This window comes from Phyllostomus discolor, chromosome 3 (genome assembly GCF_004126475.2).
Source record: "Phyllostomus discolor isolate MPI-MPIP mPhyDis1 chromosome 3, mPhyDis1.pri.v3, whole genome shotgun sequence".
NCBI classification, from domain to species: Eukaryota; Metazoa; Chordata; class Mammalia; order Chiroptera; family Phyllostomidae; genus Phyllostomus; species Phyllostomus discolor.
Genome location: NC_040905.2, coordinates 182186478 through 182208218, shown reverse-complemented (window position 1 = coordinate 182208218; position 21741 = coordinate 182186478). Strand labels below are relative to the sequence as shown.

Sequence of the window (21741 nt, the reverse complement as noted above, 5' to 3'; positions counted from 1 at the left end):
AAACATGCACCCCTATGTTCACTGCAGCATTATTTACAATAGCCAAGATATGTAAGCAACCTAAGTGTACACTGATAGATGAATGGATAAAGATAATGTGGATCATAAACAATGAAATATTACTCAGCCATTAAAAAAAATAAAATCTTGTCACTTGGATGGACCTAGAAAAGTATTGTGCTATGTGAAATAAGTCAGAGGGAGACAAATACCTTAATTACACTTATATGTAGAATCTAAAAAACTAACAAAAAAATGAACAAATAAAACAGATCTAAACTAATAGTTACAGAGAACAAATTGATGGCTGTCAGATAGAAGGGGGATTGAAAGAAAGGGTGAAAAGGGAGGAGAAGGAATTAAGATGCACAAATTGCCCTTTGTAAAAAGTCACAGGGATGTAAAGTTCAGCACAGAGAATACAGTCAGTAATATTATAATAACTGCATGCTATCATATGGGTACTGGACTTATGGGGAAGTCAACTTCCTAAGTTATATAAATGTCTAATCACTGGTATACCTGAAACCAATATAATAGTGTATGTTGACCCTAATTTTAAAAAATTTTAATGAAAGGTCACAGAAAGATTTTAACATTGTCAAGATGTGAACATCCCCCAAATTAATATATAAATTTAAATCAATGACAAAAAATACTAAAAAGGATTTTGGGGAAACCTTTGATTCAAAGGTTCACACAAAAAAACTAAGGAACAGCCAAGGAAAAACTGAAGTAATAAGAGGGAAATAACCCTGACAGACATTAAAAATATATTCTAAGACTAAATGAGTAAAACTAGGTTGAGGTTAATGAAGCAAGCAACAGAAATAGATCTATGTAAACAAGAGAATTTCAATTATGATAAATGGAAATGACATTTCAAATCAATATTCAGACTTTTTGTTATATGTATCCTTTTATATCTTACGAGTTTTGTACTGTAGGCTGAACAGATACAACTCTATTTTTGCTCAGTCACAAAACCCACTAAAAATTCAAATACAGGGACTTTTTCTTAAATAGCATATACTCACAAGGACAGAGACAATAGCAATTAAACTGTGGACAGTAAAATGCAGATGGAAAAGAAATTAACTGATCAGAGAAAGCCAAATTTCAAACTGGTAGTGGGAAAAGCAGAAAACTAACATAATTTACACAAATAATATCCCCCAAATCTGGAGAACTAGGAGCATCAAATAGTTCTGGAAATGGGGGAAGACAGCTAAGAGGAGAAAGCCTGCCTGAAAGTTTATTTACAAAGCAGTCGGACTCTCAGACTCCTTCCTTGACTTTTACACATGCCAGTAAATGGACACTTTTCTCTGGAGAAAGTGAAGAACAATCTTTAAACTGGTCAACATCCGATCAGGCTCAATTTAGGGCAGGAACTCCATTCTGCAAACAGGGGGATTAGGAAAAGTTAATAAAGCTAATGGTTGACAACCCTGATTCTCCTCCCCTGGTGGCTCACAAAATATACTGACAGTCCCTTTCACCCCAGATAAAAACTCTAGGAATCTTCACTGGGAAACTCACAGGTCCAAGAGAAAGGCCTAAAGATGGAAACACTGAGAGGTTCCATTAGGAAAATGCCAACCATATCACCCTATAAAGAAATCAGAAGGTGCCAAACTCCACCCATGCAACTCAGAATTTCATCAACTGCTTGTTCACTACTCAGATATTATTAAGTAGAAGACAGTTCTGCTTCCAAGGAGGATATAATAGGTCACAGGAAACTAATACACCCACCATAATAATGCGAGGGAGGGAGAATTGAAAAGATCCTATTTAAAAAAAAAACAAAACTATAGAAACCTATGAAAATAACAAGAACTATTTGAACTAAAATTTCAGAAAGAGAAGAGCCCTTCTTTGGTGAGCCAGAAACTGATGGTCATTTTCTTCATTTTCTCTTTCTGGAGAGGTAGGGAGTGGGTTTGGGATGAAAACACCAACTTTGAGAGTAGACTGAAAAATCAGACAAGGCACAGAGAGAGGGACTCTACTAAGAGAAAGAAATCAGCCCAATTTTTGGTGGTCACACTGGACTCGAACGAAGAACAAATAGTGCTTAAAACACACTGCCAATTTACCCCAACACAAATCTGCTAGCACTAAAACACAATCTCCCTTCAGATTTTATAGCTGCATGGTGTCCAGGGGTAAAAACGTAACCTTAAAATCTCTGAAGGGCAGAAGTCAATTTCCTGTAGCTGTTCAAACCTCAGGAGACATACATTCACCTCTCACAATCAAAACTTCAGACAGGGGCCCTGGCCCATATGGCTCCATTAGCTAAACTGTCATCATGTAAACCCAAAGATCACGGGTTGAGTTCCCAGTCAGGACACACACCTGGGTGGCGGGTGCAGTCCCTGGTTGGCCGTGTATGAGAGGAAACCTATCAATGCTATTCTCTCAATGGATGTTTCTCTCTCGCATCAATGTTTCTCTGTCTCTCCCCCTCCCCTCCCCTCTCCCTAACATCAATAAGCATGTTCTCAGGTAAGAATAAAAAAGTTATAATAAAAAAAATTAAACACATTTTTTAAAAAAGGCCAGAGAAAGACACAACAAAAGCACAAAGGCAACTACAGATGGATTCAGTCTTAATAAAACTGTAATCAGGGGTGTCCAACCTGTGGCCCAGGATAACTACAAACTCGGCTGAACACAAAATTGTAAATTTACTTAAAATATTATGAGCTTTTTTTGTGATTACATGTTGCAATGATTTAATGTGTGGTCCAAGACAACTCTTCTTCCAGTGTGGCCCAGAGACACTCTGGAATGGTTGGACACCCCTGCAACCCAAGCCCCAGCTTAAATTCTTGACTGGCTTGAAGAAAATAGCCCCACATCCTTTCTACTTAACAAAGGAACAAGGGAAATATCTTTGGAGAAAGATACCTCCCAGCCTCTCCATGATTTTTTTATGTGCAATGTCTGGCATATAATAAAAAACTGATAAGCAGACAGAATGACTAATAATCAAGATAAGAAAAACAGTATAAAAACAAATACACAGATGACTCAGTTATGGAATCAGCAAACAATGACTTTAAAATGACAATTAGTATGTTAAAAGAAAAAAAGGAAAAGATAAGCAGAATGAATTTTAAAATAAATGTTAACTAACAATTTTAACTATATTTTAAAATATTAAAATCTAAACCTTAAATATAGTATCTAGAATTTGGAACTCAATGGGTAGATTTAACAGATTTGGGGAAGCAACAAACGGGACTGGTGAACTCAAATTCAGGTTAATAGAAAACATCCAAACTGAAGCACAGGGGGGAAAAAGACAGGACAGACATGAGTGTAGGAGATAAAAGAGAGTTATAAAAGGTCTAATATGCATGTAAATGGAAGACACAGAGAGAACAGGGCAGAAACAGTAATTGAAGAGATAATGAACAAGAATTTCCCAAAACTGATGAAAAAATACCTATACATATTTAAGAAGCTCAGTGAACCAGAAACAGGATAAATGGAAAGAATGCTATGCCCAGGCACACCACAAACTGTTAAAAGCAAAGAGATAATCTTAAAAGTAACCCAAAGAAAGAAGACATTACTGTAAAGTATCAATTAAAGTCTTGATGACTGACTTGTTAAAAAAAATTAAGGAGCTCTGACCAGTGTGGCTTGGTTTGTTGGGCATCCTGCCAACTGAAAGGTTGCTGATTTGATTCCATGTCAGGGCACATGTCCTGGAGCTGCAGGTTCAGTCCATGGTCAGGGTTCATGCGACTAGCAACTAATTTATCTGTTTCTCTACCTTTCTTCCTCCCTTTCCCTCTCTCTAAAAATAAATAAATAGCCCTGGCTGGTGTGGCTCAGTGGATTGAGTGCTGGCCTGCAAACCAAAGGGCAGCCAATTCAATTCCCAGTCAGGGCATATGCCTGGGTTGTGGGCCGGGTCCCCAGGAGGGGACGCTCAAGAGGCAACCACACATAAATGTTTCACTCCCTCTTTCCTTCCCTTCTCTCTAAAAACAAATAAAATCTTAATAAATAAATAAAATCTTCTAAAAAAGAAAAAAATTAAGGAAGCCAATATATATACAGAGGATTAATATTCAGGGCATTAAGCTAAGTGAAATAAGTCAGTCAGAGAAATACAAATAGTGTATGACATCATTTACGTGTGGGATCTAAAAAAGCTGAACTCAGAATCAGAATACAGATAGGGAAGGGGGTGCTACAAGAGGATGGAGAATGAAGCGGTGTTGGTAAAAGGATACAAACTTCTTATTATAAAAGGAGTAAGAGTAAATCTTAAAATGTTCTAATGCTCCCACCACAACAGCAAAAATGGTAACTATTCAAGGTAAAGAATGTGTTAAATAACCTTACAGTGATAATCATTTTGCAATATATACATGCACCAAATTATCACAGTGTATACCTTAAACTTATACAAGGTTATATGTCAATTATATCTTAATTAAGCTAGGGGGGTGGAATAAAATAAGGAAGCCAGAAAACAAGGAAATGTTAACTTTAGAGTGCTAAAAGAAAAAAAAAACACAACCTAGAATTCTACATGCAGCCAAAGAAAGAAAAGAAAAAAATTTCAAAAAATAAAGGTGTTTTCAGGCAAACAAAAGCTGAGAGAGGCTTTTCCCAGCAGACTTATGCACTACAAAATTTACTGAAAGAAGGTCTTCAGGCTGAAGAAAACTATCTCCAGTAAAAATACCACTGTAGAAAGAAATGAAAAACACTAAAAAGGGAAATATGTAATTAAATACAAAAGAATATTTGTGACACATAAAAATACATACTATAGTCCTGACTGGTGTGGCTCCGTGGGTTGGGTGTCTTCCTATGAACCAGAAAGTCATGGGTTTGCTTCCTGGTCAGGGCACATGCCTGGATTGCAGGCCAGGTCGCCTTCTGGGGATGTGCGAGAGGCAACTCACTGATGTTTCTCTCCCTCTCTCTCTCCCTCTTTTACCCTCTCTCTAAAAATAAAAATCTTTTTAAAAATATATACTATAAAATTCAGATTTCAGTGTCCACAAAACAAAGTTTTATAGAAACACAATCACACTGATTTATTTATGATTGTCTGTAGATGCAACAGAAATTATCTCTGTGCCCTCATCATTTCACAGTACTGTGTCATGGTGCAGTACACACTGCAGTGCTACAGTTATATCTGACAGCATTTTGAGTATCACAAACAGTGCTGCATTGTGACATTTTTATTTTATTTTTGAGTGAATAATCCATCATGTCAAAGCAAGAAAAGTGAGCTTCAAATGCCATACTTGTTAAGGAATGGTGGAGTGTGCTTTTCCATCAAATTAGATGGGAAAGCATTATCTTATGCAATACACTATAACTGTGCTTAAAAAAATACACTACACATGGACATTGCCAAATTCCACTCATCAGTCCCCAACTCAGGACTAAAAGGAATAGAAAAATTCCACTCAACAGTCCCCAACTCAGAAGAAAGGAATAGAAAAATTACAAAATTTTAAACTGAATCTCAACACAGCAAAATTTCTTATATGAAACAAAGACAGAAAGAAAGGAAGAAAGGGGAGGGGAGGGGAGAAGGAAAGCTCAACCAAACTAAATGTTTAGTGGCTCATTTGTCAGCCTGGCAGAGGCAGACATTTACTGATGGCGAGTTAATTAAATCATGCTTGATTACAGCAGTCAAAGAAATGTGTACAGAAAATAAACAAGATTTTAAGCCTTTCGGAAAGAACAGTTGTTCAAGCAAGTTGAGGATATTAGGAGCAACATCAATAGTCAATTAAAAAAACAAGGCAAATAATTTCTAGTGGGTTTCCTTGGCTCTAGATGAGTCAACAGATGTTAAGTATTATTACTCAGTTGTTTAGTGGAGCAGTCAGTCCAAAGAGTTTAAAGTGACTAAAGTGTTAGCCTTTATAAAAGTCTCTGTGAAAGCTACAGAAAAGAATATTTTCAGGGAGTGGGAAGGGGAGGACTGAATAAAAGGAGATGAAGGGATCAGTCAAAAAATATAATATGCATAACGTATAGATACAGACAATAGTCCCCACCAAGGGAAGGAGGGTGGGGACTGGGTAGAGGTGGGCAAAGGGGAAGGGTAGGGGGAGGTCTGTAATAGTGTCAATAATAAAAATAAAGAAAAATAATAAAGGCATAGGAAAAAAGAATAGTTTCAAACTATTCTCTGTTCATGAGAAAACCATTCTCTATTCTCTATTCAGGAAAAAAAAAGGAATAGTTTCAAACTATTCTCTATTCATGAGAAAACCATGAATTTAGTACAACCTAAAGTGTAAATCTGCTTAGAAACATTACAAGTGATGCTGGTAAAAATGTGTGGAACAGAAATAGTCTCAGTTAAACAAATTAACAAAACGTGAAAACATATAATAAGGTTTCAAGCCTATGGTTATTCATTGTCCTATTCATCAACAGGTACTCTGTGGAAAATATGTGAATCCATTACAGCTTATTGACCAGTACTGCCAAAAGATAAATTTCATTCACTTTCACAATTTAACCATCATCAGTTCCAAAACAGAAGCTGAATAACCTGACTTGCCCCACCACACAGCAGTTCAGTGGCCTGGTAGTTCATATTTTATTGCTATTTTTTTGAGCTCAGGAATGAACTCAAACTTTTTCTGAGGCAAAAAAACAAGCCTCAACCATTATTATAGAACATTGAATGACTTTGGAAATTAGCTTTTGCTACAAACTTGATAGTGTTTCTTAATGAATTTAAAGTAAAATTAGCAGGAAAACACTAATATGTGAAACATACTGCAATAAGGTCTGTAATATTTATAACTAAAGCTGTTGGAATCATAGGTAATGTGAGACTGCTTTATATATTTCCTGTTTAATTAAAAGTTTAAAAAAGTGAAGTCTCCATTCCCACACAAATTTGCAATAAATATTTTCTCAGCTCAAAGGACAGTTTCAGCAGTGTTTCTCAAAACTTGAGCCAAGTACCACAGAAATTTACATAGTATTTTAAAATCCAGTTAACTGTGCAATTTAGGAGCTCCCACCTAACATTCAATTGAAAACGATTAATCTGCACTATAATGACATGCCAATAACAATTATCAAAAGAATCTAACAGAATTTTATGAATGCCTTCTTTCCAAGAAATGAATATCCCAGTTAAAATCAATCACATGACTTATAAACTAATGTCTGTATTTGGCAGTACCAATCTGGTCAAAAAGACATTTCAAAGAGGACATCTCATTAGAGATCAACATTACTAGATAAACATTCACAACAATTTTAATGATAATAAACAGTAACTGCAAATTCCAATTAGGTGAAGCATTATCTAACTCCCCCAAATTAATTCCATCCTTCATTATTAGACTTGCATTACAAAAAAAAATCATACTCAATTTTGTCAATGAATTGTAGGAATTATTTTTTTCTCATTATATAAGTAAGTATATATCTGACTTTGACTTTTGGCTCACAAAGCCTAAAAGCTAAGCCTATAAGCCTCAAAGCTATATGACTTTTTACAAAAAAGAAAGAAAAATCTCAGATATCTAGCACTGCTAACTCTGTCCTAGACACAATGAAAACTCACAGCAGTGAGCATCCCCAATGCTCAGATTACATTCTCAAATACCATTTCCCACTAAAACCAGGGCTCCTTGAAAAAAACTAGCTGGTTAGGAATCTAGAACAGGATATATAAAAGATAAACCTGGAACACTTGGTCATACCAAATAACAAGATGTTACAAAGACTACATGGAGTAATTCAAGTTATTCAGGAGCCAACTTAAGGAAGTGCTAACTGGCCAAAGATAGGACAATCTGAGCATCAATTAATATTACTGAATGCCATTGATAAAAAACACTCATCAAATATGTTCGAATCCCTGAATTTATAATGGTAATTTTTATGGTTCTCTTAAAGGATAACAGGGAACTAATTTGCTGTCTTGAAATGATAAGGAAAAGAAGCCTGTATCCTATCTTTTCTATATGAACTATACCTCTGGATAACTAAACAGACAAGTAGAAGCATCTTCTTTAAAAGTATTCCAACTAATAAAGAAGAAATAATAGAATTTCACTATTTTGCAATACCAATAAATTAATAGATCTGCATTGAGTCCAACTGCTAATATCATAAGAAGAGAGAAAACCAATAATGTACTACCTGATGGAAGAATATAACACTGCCCATAGCAATGCAAAAGGGATTGAACCAGTGTCTGACCAAGTCTCTGAATCCAGCCACCTATTTGCAATACATACAAAGGATGAAGCAGAGTGCTGAACTGCAACATGATTGTGCAATCAGTAGATTTCAAACTTTGGCCAGGGTTCTTCAACAGAAAAACTCTATGGAAAAGTAAAAGGAACGAAGGGGTAAACTGTGTATTAAAAGGAACTTAAAAGATGCCAAAATTTTAAAAATGATTAATACTATAGTGTCTAGTAATGCACACTTAGTAATAAAACTGTAAATAAGGAATGATTATGGTAAGAGTTGAAACAGTGGTTATTTGGGAGTGGAGAGGGAGGGAATTATAATCAAATAGGACATGTGGAGGAATTCTGGGATGACTTTAAAGTTTTATTTCTGCCCTGGCTGGTGTGGCTCAGTGAAATGAGTGCTGGCCTCTGAACCAAAGGGTTGCTGGCTCCATTCCCAGTCAGGAGGGCACAGGCCTGTCCCCAGCTATGGGCACATGAGAGGCAACCACATATTGATGTTTCTCTCCCCCTCTTTCTTCCTCCCTTGCCCTCTCTAAAATAAATATATAAAATCTTAAGAAAAAAAAGGAGAAAAGTTGTATTTCTTGACCTGGGTGGTGTGCTTTCAAGGATGTTAGCCTTTTTTAAGAGTGAGTGAGTGTGTGTGGGGGGGGGGGGAGATACTCTCCTATTTTACAATACAAAGACTAAATAAAATAATCATAGAAAACAATACTACTGCCTTTGAGATTGAGAAGACATGTAGAACTAAAATAAATAGCATCAACAGCACAAAGGGCAAGAAGAGCCTGAGTTGTTATATGACTCTTGCATTTTTTGAAAAACAGTAACTTAAAGTGTAGTAAATTAGGAATGAAGATTGAAATACCTAGGACAGTGGTTCTTAACAAAGGGAGATTTTTGCCCCCCAGGGGTCATTTGGCAATGTTTGGAAATATTTTTGGTTGTCACAACTAGGGGAGGGAAGGTTACTATTTATCTAGAGGGTAGTGAGCCAGGGATGCTGCTAAACATCCTATATACAACACACAAGACAGCTCCCACCACCTCACACACACACACAAAAATTTGGCCCCAAAATTCAATAATGTTAAGGTTGAAAAACTGTGACCCAGGGTAACCACAAAACAGTATAAGCATGCATAATAAACAAATAGAGAAGAAAAAAATGAAACAATTTCACTCTCATAATGCTGCCAATAGGCAAATCTAAATTGCAGTGGCTTAAGTCATCAGAATAATTAGTGGTTATAGGGGAGTGAGGGTACTGACTTGGAAATGGCACAATGATGCCTCCTGGGGCACTAAAAATGTTCTCTCATTCGGGGAAGTAAACATATATGAGGGACTATTTAGCAAAAATTCATTAACTATATATATTTAAGTTATATGAAATTTAATGTATGTTACCTCAAATTTTTTTTAAAGGTTTTATTTATTTTTAGAGAAGGAAGGGAGGGAGGTAGAGAGAGAAACATCAATGTGCCGTTGCTGGGGGTCATGGCCTACCACCCAGGCGTGTACCCTGACTGGGAATCGAACCTGCGACACTTTGGTTCGAAGCCCACGCTCAATCCACTGAGCTACACCAGCCAGGGCTATGTTACCTCAATTTTTAAAAAAACTATTAAGTAGATAACCACAGATTACCAGACATCTACAGCAAGTATCTACCATGAAATACATGTAACAGAATGGAAAGGTCTCTCTATCTTTTAACAACCCGCTTTTCTCCCATGGCCTTCAGGCATAGCTCCTACTATAGATATAATAATTATTGGAGGAATTCTGCTTGAGGATTGAGCTTTTGGCAAGGATTTGCCAAAGCCTCAAGACCTATTCAGATCAGAAGGAGTCACGCACCTCTTGCCCCACCTCTCCTCCCTTCCCTAGACATAAAAGAGGCCCGAATTCTTAACTCTCTTAGGATGGATTTGCGAAAGCTATGAGCCCTCACCCACCCCATCGTTTAGAGCTGGTGCCCTCTTAATCAATAAATCTTTCCTTACTGCAAAGTATGACATTTATTCGAATACTAGTCTATTTTGAAGCATCAGGCACATGAACCTTCAATCAGTAATACATGCTCTTCAAAAACAGGTAACTTGAAGTAAAAGGTCTATAAGGGGAAAGTAAACTTCATAGATATATACAGGGGTGGGCAAAAGTAGGTTTACAGTTGTTTGTATAGAAAAAGACATGCAGCCCTGGCTGATGTGGCCCAGTGGACTGAGCACCAACCGGCCTGCTAACCAAAAGGTTGTTGGTTCAATTCCAGTCAGGGCACATGCCTGGGATGCAGGCCAGGTCCCCTGTTGGGGGCACAGGAGAGGCAACCTATCGATGTTTCTCTTTTCTTTTGGTCCTTCCCTTACCCCCTCTCTAATGTTCTCTAATGTTCAATGGTGGCTCAGTTGGTTGGATCATCATCATCCCATACACAAAAAGGTTGTGGGTTCAGTTCCCAGTCAGGGCACATACAGGAAGCAATCAATCAATGTTTCTCTCTCACATAGATCTTTCTCTCTCCTTCTCTCCTCCCCGCCTCTAAAATCCTCACCTCAGGTGAGGGTTGGTAGAAAAAATGTTCACAACCACTTTATTCTGAGTAGCCAAAGATTGGAAGCAATCCAAATGTTTATCAACAGGTAAAAAATGAAGATATAATGATACAATGGGGTATGACTCATCAAAAGGAACACTATACTTGTAACATGTGAATCTCAAAAACATTATGTTGAGCAACAGAAGCCAAACCCAAGAATACATACCATATGATTTCATTTATATGAACCTCTGGAACAAGCAAATCTAGAGCTATGGTGATAGGTGACCCAAAACAGCTGTTGTTGCCTGGGATGGTGTGAAAGAAAATGACTGGAAATGGATATTTCCAGAAATGGGAACTGAACTTTCTGAAATGGTGGAAATGTTCTACAATCTGACTATGGTAGGGCTAAGTGAGAGGTATACTTTTGTCAAAACTATTCAGATCACACACTTAAAATCAGTACAGCTTACTGTTACAATAAAAAATTAGCTCTCGCTGGTGTGGCTCAGTGGATTGAGTGCCAGTATGATATCCAAAAGGTCACTTGTTAGGTTCATAGTCCAGGCACATGCCTGAGTTGTAGGCCAGGTCCCCAGTTGGGGGCATGCAGGAAGCAACCAATCACACACACTAATGTTTCTCATCTTCCCCTTCTCCCTCCTTTTCCCTCTCTCTAAAAATAAATAAATAAAATCTTAAAGTACTACAAAAATCAATAGCATTAAGTACTGAACTATATGGCTAAAATGGGAAATTTTATATTATTTTAACATAACTTAAAAAATTATTTTTTAAAGTTAGTTTTTTTAAAAAACCTCTAGGAAGTAAGACCAGGAACATGGGAGGAATTGGTATATAAAACTTTTTACCTAATATTCCATATTATTTTTTACTTTGCAAGTATATTACTTAAATAAAAATACCACTCAAAACAGTGCTGCTAACACTAATAGCAACTAAAATTTACTAAATGCTTTTTACAAAACAGGCATAGTCTAAGTAAGTACTTTCACATGTACTAACATATTTAGTCCTCACATTATCCCTGACAAAGGTAGATGTCATATCTCTGATCAAAAAAAACTAAGGTTAAATCATTTGTCAAAGATCACAGCTGTAGAGCATGAACTAGAACATAGCTGACTTTTTAAATTAATTAATTAATTTTTAGAAAGAGGGGAAGGGAGGGAGAGAAATATTAATGTGCAAGAGGAACAACTGGTTGCCTCTCACAGGTCCCCAGGTGGAGACCCAGCCTGCAACCCAGGCATGTGCCCTGACCGAGAACCAAACTAGCAAAGCCAGTATTCAATCCACTGAGCCACACCAGTGAAGGCACTGACTCCGTATTTTTAACCACTATATTATGCTACCTCTCTGTTAATTAATATTAAAATGAGGATTATCACAATAAAACTCAAAGATCGCTAAAATACGTAACACGCCTGTTCTCTAACTCCACTGAAAAGTAAGTATGAAAAGTGGCACCCTTCAAGCTACAGTCTATACAGTTGCTTGTAGACTCTAAAATCATAACCCATAAAAACCCAAGAAGTGCCCGGGCCAGGTGGCTCAGTTGGTTGGAGTGTCATCTGGTCAAAGCACATGTCTAGGTTGCGGGTTGGGTTGGTCTCCCAATGAAGGTGGGGAGGTTTTGGGGGGTGGTGTACAAGAGGCAGCTGGATCAATGTTTCTCTCTCCCTCTCTCTCCCTTCTCTTCAGGTAAGGATTAAAAAAAAAAACTAAGATTGCAGACATCTTTTCCTTTTAATTAAAAAAGCAAGGATAAAATAAAATTGTAACTTTTCATGATATTCTTAATGTTGATCTTGGTAGAGAGCAGTTACGGAGATAAGCACAGGACATATGGTTAAATGGATATAGACCCTTACAATAGCCTCTTTTAAAAGTCCCTGACTGACAAAAGTCCCTGAATTGCTTTTTGCTTATTTAGCTCATTCAATCTCAGAAATAGGTGTATCTACATAAGTACCCAGAAAATATAACAAAGTATGCATTTTTTACAAGAACATTTTCTTTAAAAAAAATTTTACTTTACCTTATTTTTCAAAACAAAACTTCATGATTAAATCTGCAATTGCTTACTTTTAAAATTTATACAGTACAATATTCACTTCTTGGTGTACTCTTTTATAAAAAGTTTCAGCATGTACATAGATCCTAGTAACCACCACCATAAATAGAATACAAAACAATTCCAACACCCCCAAAGAATTCTTTCACACTGCCCTTTTGTAGTCAAACCCTCCCTCCAACCCTAACCACTAGCAACTACTGATCTGTTCTGTATGCCTACAGTTGTCTTTTTCAGAATGTCATCTAAATGGACTTATTCAGGATGTAATCTTATGAGACTGCCATAATGCCTTTGATACTCATCTATGTTACTCATGTATCAACAGTTGCTTCCTTTTTATTGCTGAATAGCATTCCATAATATAAATTTATCAGCTTGCTTACACATTTACCCACCAAAGGACATTTGGGTTTTTTCCAGCTTGGGTAATTAAAAATAGTGCTGTGATAAATATTTGCATTTATATTTTTATGTAAACTTACTATTTACACAAATTTATATTGTTCTATAAAAAATTCTTAAGAAGTGTGATTGTTGGAATATATGGTAATTGTATATTTAACTTTGTAATAAACTGCCAGACTTTTCCAGAGTCTGCATTCTCACCAGAAGTATGAAAGTTCCAGTTACTCCTCATCCTTACCAATCAGTACAATATTTTAGGCATTCTAAAAGTATGTAAATAGTATGCTTATTGTGGTTTTAATTTGCATTTCCCTAATGATTAATGATGAGCATCTTTGCATGTGCTTATATACCATCTAAACATCCATTTTTATTGTTGTTCTATTACAGTTGTTCCAATCCCCCACACACACCATTACTCTCCCCTACCATACCCACCTGCATCCCTCCCCACTCCCAGTCAATCCCCACCCTGTTGTCCAAATCCATGGGTCCTTTATACGTGTTCCTTGACTGGACCTTTCCCCTTCTTCCCCACCTGTTACCCCACTCCACCCTCCCCTCTAGCCACGGTCAGTCTGTTTCTTGTTTCCATGCCTTTGCTTCCATTTTGCTCATTTGTTTGTTTTCATTAGCTCCCACTTACAGGTGAGATCATATGATGTTTGTCTTTTACCATTGGCTTATTTCACTCCATGCGGCCATGAAAGGCAGGAGTTCTTTCTGCTGTATAGTATTCCATTGTATAAATGTACCACAGTTTTTTGATCTACTCATTCACTGATGGACACGTAGGCTGTTTCCAGCACTTGGCTATTGTAAATAGCACTGCTAAGAACATTGAGGTGCATAGGTTCTTTTGAATTGGTGTTTCAGGATTCTTGGGGTATAATCCCAGCAGTGGGATCAAAAGACAGTTCCATTTTTAGTTTTTTGAGGAAATCCCATACTGTTTACCACAATGGCTGCACCACTCTGCATTCCTACCAACAGTACACTAGGGTTCCCTTTTTACACAGCCACGCCAGCACTTCCTGTTTGTTGACGTGTTAGTGATGGCCATTCTGACCCGTGTGAGGTGGTATCTCATTGTGGTTTTAATTTGCAAATTTGCACTCTTGGGACAGCTAATGACGTTGAGCATTCTTTCATATGTTTTGGGGACCTCTGTATGTCCTCCTTGGAGAAGTGTCTGTTCAGGTCCTTTGACCATTTTTTTCTTTTTAAAAAATAATAATTTTTTCCATTACCATTTAGGTCCCCTTATATCTCCCCAGCAATCACCACACTGTTGTCCATGTCCATGAATCCTTTTTCCTTTTTGTACAATCTCTCTACCCCCAAACCTCCCTGCCTCATTCACTGTCATCTGTTCTCCATCTACGAGTCTGTCTTTGTTTTTTTCTGTTAGTTCAGTTTTCTCATTAGATCCCACATATGAGTGAAAACATATGGTATTTATTTGTCTTTCTCCAACTGGCTTATTTCATTTAATGTAATGTTCTCCATGTCCATCCATACTGTTGCAAAAGGTGAAATTTTATTTATGGCCAAGTAGAACTGCATTGTGTCAATGTCCCATAGTTGGTTTAGACACTCATCTACTGATGAACACTTGGGCTGCTTCCATATCTTGGCAATTGTAAATAATGCTGCAATGAATGTAGGGGTGCTTATGTTCTTTCAAATTAGTGTTTTGGGTTCCTTTGGCTATACTCCCAGAAGTGGGACTGCTGGGTCAAAAGTCAGATCCATTTTTAATTTTTTGAGTTATCTGCATATGGCTTTCCACAGTGGCTGCACCAGTCTGCATTCCTACCAACAGTCTCTGGAGAAATGGCAGCCATTTCATTACAGCCATTACATCCTCAACAGTACTTTCCCATTTTTTAATTGGATTGTCTTCCTGGTGTTGAGTCGTATGAGTTTTCTTTATATATTTTGGAGACCAAACCCTTGTTCGAAGTATCACTGGCAAATATGTTTCCCTAAATGGTTTGTTCCCTTTTCATTTTGCTGTTTTTTTTTCTGTAGCCATGAAGCAGCTTTTTAATTTGATGTAGTCCCATTTGTTTATTCTTTCCTTTATATCCTTTGCCCTAGGAGAAATACTGGTGAAAATATTGCTGCATGGGATATCTGAAATTTTAGCCTCTTGCACACCCCCAACTGGGGACCTGGCCCACAGCACCAGCATGTGCCCTGACTGACAATGAGACCAGCGACATTTTGGTTCACAGGCCAGCACTCAATCCACTGAGCCACACCAACCAGGGCAAAGATAAGTTTGTTTATTTTTTTAATGAATATACAATATGTAATATTTTAGATAAAATATAGCAATTTGAGAAGAAAAAAGATTTTAGAAATTATTTCTGAATAGTTATCATCACAAGTGACTTTTTTCTTCATAGTTTCAGGAACTTTTAAAAGACCTTGGCCGGGTAGATCAGTATGTTAAAGCACTGTCCCAATATACCAAGGCTGCAGGTTCTATCCCCAGTTAGGGCACATATCTAGGTTGCAGGCTGAATCTACATTTTGGGTGTGTGCAGGAGACAACTGACCAACATTCATATCATACATCAATGTGTCTCTCTGTCTTTCTTTTTCTGAAATCAATAAACATATTCTTGGGTGAGGATTTAAGGGGGAGAAAGGGAAATCTATTGATTAAGAGTCTTAGGAGGTACATGAACTAAATGGAATTGTGAACCTTATTTTGGATCCTGATTCAAACTAACTTAAAAGTGTGTGTGTGTGTGTGTGTGTACTTTTATAATTATATATATGCCTCATATATGTATATATATACACACACATATGAGACAACTGGGTGGATCTGACTGGATATTAGATAATATTAAGGAATTATTATTTAGCAAGTGCAAGACTAATATGATTATGTGTTTTAAAAGTCCTTTATCTTTTAGAGGCTTCATTTAGGGATGAAAGAATATGATGTCCCCTGACTGGTGTAGCTCAGTGGAGTGAGCACCAGCTACGAACCAAAGTGTCGCAGGTTCGATTCCCAGTCAGGGCACGTGCCTGGGTTGCAGGCCATGACCCCCAGCAACCGCACACTGATGTTTCTCTCTCTCTCTCTCTCTTTCTTCCTCCCTTTCCTCTCTAAAAAATAAATAAAATCTTTAAAAAAAGAGAGAATATGATGTCCAGGGTTTACTCTAAAATAACCTAATTGGGGGAAGAGGGAAAGAACTCAAGAAGTTCTCAAGAGGTAATTCAGTAAATTCGGTCTTAAAATAAGCTAGAATTCACTGGACTGAAGAAGGGAGAAAAGGTGAAAAGAGCACTCCAGACAGAAAACAGCATTTGCCAACAGCCTTATCAAAGATTACCTATCATGCAAGAACCAGATTATAACGGGCCTTGTATGCCAAAGAATTTTTAATTTTGTGAAATATAAACTTTCAGATTAGCACTTTAGAAAGGTTACTCTGGTGGCACCGGAGACTGAAAGGGAATAAAACAGAGTAAAGAAGCTACTGTCACAGTCCAAGAGAGTGACAACTGAGTGTGAACTTACATGGAGGCAGTAGGAATGAAGAGGAGGGGCTAAATACCAGAGACAAGAGGTGCTAAAAATAATTGGATATGTGGAAACAGAAAGCAGAAATCATCTGAACTGATTTCCAGCTTCTAGGCTTATGTGACTGGGTAGACACTTGCAATAAACCAGGAGCATAAACATGGAAGAGGCTAACAGGGAGAAGTAGAGTCCAGTTTAGTGTTTAAATCTTTGGTGGAAGTGTCTAATAGGCAGGCAAAAACTCAAGACTTGCCCTGGCTGGCGTAGCTCAGTGGATTGAGCGCAGGCTGCGAACCAAAGCATCGCAGGTTCAATTCCCAGTCAGGGCACATGCCTGGGTTGCAGGCCACGGCCCCTAGCAACCACACATTGAAGATTCTCTCTCTTGCTCCCCCCCCTCTCTTTCTCTCTCTAAAAATAATTAATTAAAAATCTTGGAGGGAAAAAAAGAAACAACATATTTTAAAAATTCCCTCCCTGCTCTACCTTAGTAAAAGTCGATTCATTCAAGGTACACACAATAACAGAAGGGCAAGATGTAGTTAATCATATATTAAGGAGACTTTATACTTGGGTGGCAATACAAAGTCTGTCCAGAAAAAGTCCAGCCCTTGTTAATGTAATGAAAAAGGCTTGCATGACATAGATGTGATCTGCCAGCCAAGGACAGTGGACTGGAATGCGCATGCATGAACAATGACAACTTCACTGTACTAGTCAGTGAGGGTGGTAGACACTGTTGAGTCAACACATGTATTATGTAGCCATGGCATTCAAAGTGACTGAGCAAGAAGAGCAACAAATCTGCACCAAATTTTGCATTAAGCTTGAACATTCCTCTGCAGAAACTATTAGTATGATTCAGAAGGCCACAGCTATGGGCAACTGGTGAATAGCAAGCTCCATCACAATGTGCCCACTCGTGCATCACATGTGTGTTTTTTTGGTGAAACATCAAATCACCCAGGTGACTCGGCCCCCCTACAGCCCAGACTTGGCACTCTGTGACTTCTGGCTTTTCCCAAAAGAAAAATCACTTTTGAAAGGGAAAAGATTTCAGACCATTGATGAGATTCAGAAAAATACAAGGCAGTTAATGGCAATTGGAGAACTATGAGGTCCCTAGCTGCCTACTCTCAAGGGGACTGAGGCATCATTGCCCTAAATACAATGTTTCTTGCATCTTTTTTTAAATTTAAGTTTTATTTATTTATTTTTTAGATTTTATGTATTTATTTTTAGAGAGAGAAGAGAAAGAGAAACAGAGGGAGAGAAACATCAACGTGTGGTTGCCTCTCCCACGCCCCACACTGAAAACCTGGCCCGCACCCAAGCATGTGCCCTGACTGGGAATCGAACCAGCAACAATTTGGTTGGCAGGCCTGTGCTCAATCCACTGAGCCACACCAGCTAGGGGGCTCTTTCTTGCATCTTTTATGGTATTCAACAAATGTCTCTATTTTTCATATTACATGGCTGGATACCTTTTGAACAGACCTCATATATGTATGTATTTGGCTAAACACCAAAATTATTAATGAAATGCATGCATGTAGATTATCCAAAGTACAGCTACAAAATGTAGTTTTTTAATTATGCTGACTCTGTTAATGTATCAAAATCATCTGCTTTCTATGAAATTCTGCACTTCTGGGGAACATTTAAGATCTTGCTCTGCAACATATCATGTCAGTTTAGGCTTAAATCAATTTATAAAAATTCTAAAACAAAAGTCTGCACTTCTAAAATGTACTTCTAGCCTGCTTTTAAAAGATCTAATGTCTTTTGATATTCTAAAAAGTAACATTTAAAAAAATTGGGCTTGTCCTGGCTGGTGTGGCTCAGTGGACTGAATGTCAGCCTGCGAACCAAAACATCGTGGGTTCAATTCCCAGTCAGAAGCAAATGCCTGGATAGCGGGCCAGGTCCCCAGTTGGGGGTGTGTGAGAGGCAACTGATCAACATCTCTCATGCATCTTTCACACTGATGTTTCTCTCTATTGTTGGTCCCTCCCTTGCCCTCTCTCTAAAAATAAATAAATAAAATCACTTAAAAAAAAGAATAAACTTTTTTAAAAAACTGGGCTTGGCTCTGGCTTATGTGGCTCAGTGGACTGAGGGCCAGCCTGTGAACCAATGGGTCGCTGATTCAATTCCAAGTCAGGGCACATGCCTGGGATGCATGCCAGGTTCCCCCAGGTGGGGGGGGGGGGGGCGGCGCACACGTGAAAGGCAACCACACACTGATGTTCCTTTCCCTCTCTTTCTCCCTCCCTTCCTCACTCTCTAGAAATATATAAATAAAATCTTTAAAAGAACAAATAAAAAACTGAGCTTAATTGTTTTGTTTTATTCATTAGATTTTCCAAATAAGGTTAAGCAGACTTCATATTCATGGGACTACAGAAGGCATAGTTGCTATAGCTAGCAAATTTTGCTAATTCATTACTGCTATTTATTATTGCTGCTCCCAAGATTCTTAACACCTCTAAATAAATTTTATATTTAGATGACAAGAGGAGCCCTTATAAAGAGATCCTAATTTGCTATATATTACTATATACCAAAGATTTAACCTTAATTAATTTTTACCTAAACCTTCAGCTACCAAGAACATTAAATGTAATTGGCGTAACCTGGCAATTACAGATAAAATGACACTGGTAGAAAAACTCAAATGAAATATAATTTCTCCCTCCACTACCCCCTAAAATTGGAGGGAACTGAGAAGTCCAAATATTTAGCCACTAGTCCACCACTATGTTACAGACTAAGGGTCGACTCACCTAAGGCCTACGGAAAAAATTCAGATACCAATAATACTGTAAAATTGCATGCAGAATTTGGAGGGAGGGGGCCTGCCATTCTAAAAGAATATAACTGCCCACCCCTGCAAAAAATATTAAGTATTATTCTTTTAGGTTTTATGCCAAATGCTAAGGAAATTCAAAGGTATGTAAATTTCTTTTTTAAAAAGTTATATTTACTTACTTTTAGAGAGAGGGGAAGGAAGGGAAAAAGGGAGGAAGAGAAACATCAATGTATGAGAGATACATCGATTAACCAATTAACCATTGCCTTTCACATGCCCCCAACTGGGCACCTAGCCTGCAACCCAGCTATGTGCCCTGACTGGGGATTGAACCAGTGACCTTTCGGTTCACAGGCTAGTGCTCAATCCACTGAGCCACACCAGCCAGGGCACAAAGGTAAGTAAATTTCTTAAAGAACTCATAATTTTAAGAGTTTATACTCACACACAACTAGGTTTCACTGCAACAGAAAAAACTTTTTAAAGCTACATATAATTGTCTTACTATAATGTTTACAAATCTTTGACTAACTTTTCCAGTTTTATTACTTACTACCACTTTTTAATTTAAGAAACACCTCTGCATATAACTAACTTCGTAATTTACTAATAAAAAATAACAAGAAAAAGTTAGTTCTGGCTGGTGTGGCTAAGTGGATTGCGTGCCAACCTGCGAACCTAAGTGTCACCGGTTTGATTCCCAGTCAGGGCACATGTCTCTGGGTTGCAGGCCAGGTCCCTTGTTGGGGATATGCTACAGGCAACCACACATTGATATTTCTCCCCCTCCCTTCCCCTCTCTTTAAAGGTGATAAGTAAAATCTTTTTTAAGAAAAGTAAAAGAAAAAAGTTAGACAGATGGCACTGGCTGGATACTCGGTTGGTTAGAGGGTCATCGCAATAAGCCAAGGTTGCCGGTTCCATCCCCAGTCAGAGCACACATAAGAATCAACCAAGGAATGCACAGATGGGCAGAACAACAATCACTGTTTCTCTCTGTTTCTCTCTAAAAACAAATCAATAAAGAAGGCTGAAACTAAACAATTCAAAACTCAGGAATTGTTCTCTCCATGTTAAAGCCCTTTTAATACAAGACTCCTTAAACCTTTAATTTATTGATTGATATGAGAGAAAGAGAGAGAGAGACAAAAGGAGAGGGAGAGAGGTGGAGAGAGGGAAGGAGAGGGAGAGAGAGAAACATTGATTTGTTCCACTTATTTATGCATTCACTGGTTGATTCTTGTATGTGCCTTGACCGGGGATCAAACCCTCAACCTTGGTTGAGGGTTTGGTATATAGAGACAACGCTCTAACCTACTGAGCTACCAAGCTAGGGCCTTACTTAAATCTATTTAAAGTCTACAGAATTTCCGTATCTTCAGTATGATTTTTCTGTCCTTTTTAACAAAATTTTCTACCATTCTTATTTAAATTTTGAAATGTGTTAACAAATTCCAAAGAATTCAGGGTAGGATCTAAGGACATAGTCATTACATTATTTTTATTAAATATTTTATTGTTGTTCTATTACAGTTGTCCAAATTTTCCCCCGTTTTCTCTCCTCTGCCCAGCCCACTACCCTATACTTTTTTAAAAAATTGATTTTAAAGAGGCAAGCAGGGTAGGGGCAGTTGGGGAAAGAGAGGGAGATGCAGACAGAAAGGGAGACAGAGACAAAGACAGACGTCAATTTATTCTTCTACTTATTTATGCATTCATTGGTTGATTTTTGTATGTGCCCTGATTGGGGATTGAACAAGTAAACTTGGCATATCCAGAAGATGCTCTAAACTGAGCTGCCCAACTGGGGCTGTACTTTTTAAAAAACATCGGCACTGATGTTTTTTTCCACAAGGGTTAGTCCTTAATGGCTGAAATATATCACTATTTCCCTGTTTTGCCAACGGAGGAAAGATTAATTAAGTGATAAGACCAAGACGGGCCTGTTTAAGTAATTTAAGTGTCTGTTTGTTTTTTTAAGAAACCCTACTCCCAGCCCTGGCTGGTGTACCTTAGTGGACTGAGCACTGGCCATTGACCCAAAAGGTCACTGGTTCGATTCCCAGTCACAGCACATGCCTGGGTTGT

At 37.8% G+C, this 21741-nt stretch overlaps 1 protein-coding gene across 2 annotated transcripts in view; it reads right to left on the bottom strand.

Moving 5' to 3' along the window:
• Window positions 1–21741, bottom strand: part of UBE2R2 (ubiquitin conjugating enzyme E2 R2) — a 98902-nt gene that overhangs the window by 62193 nt on the left and 14968 nt on the right. The window lies entirely within an intron of this gene.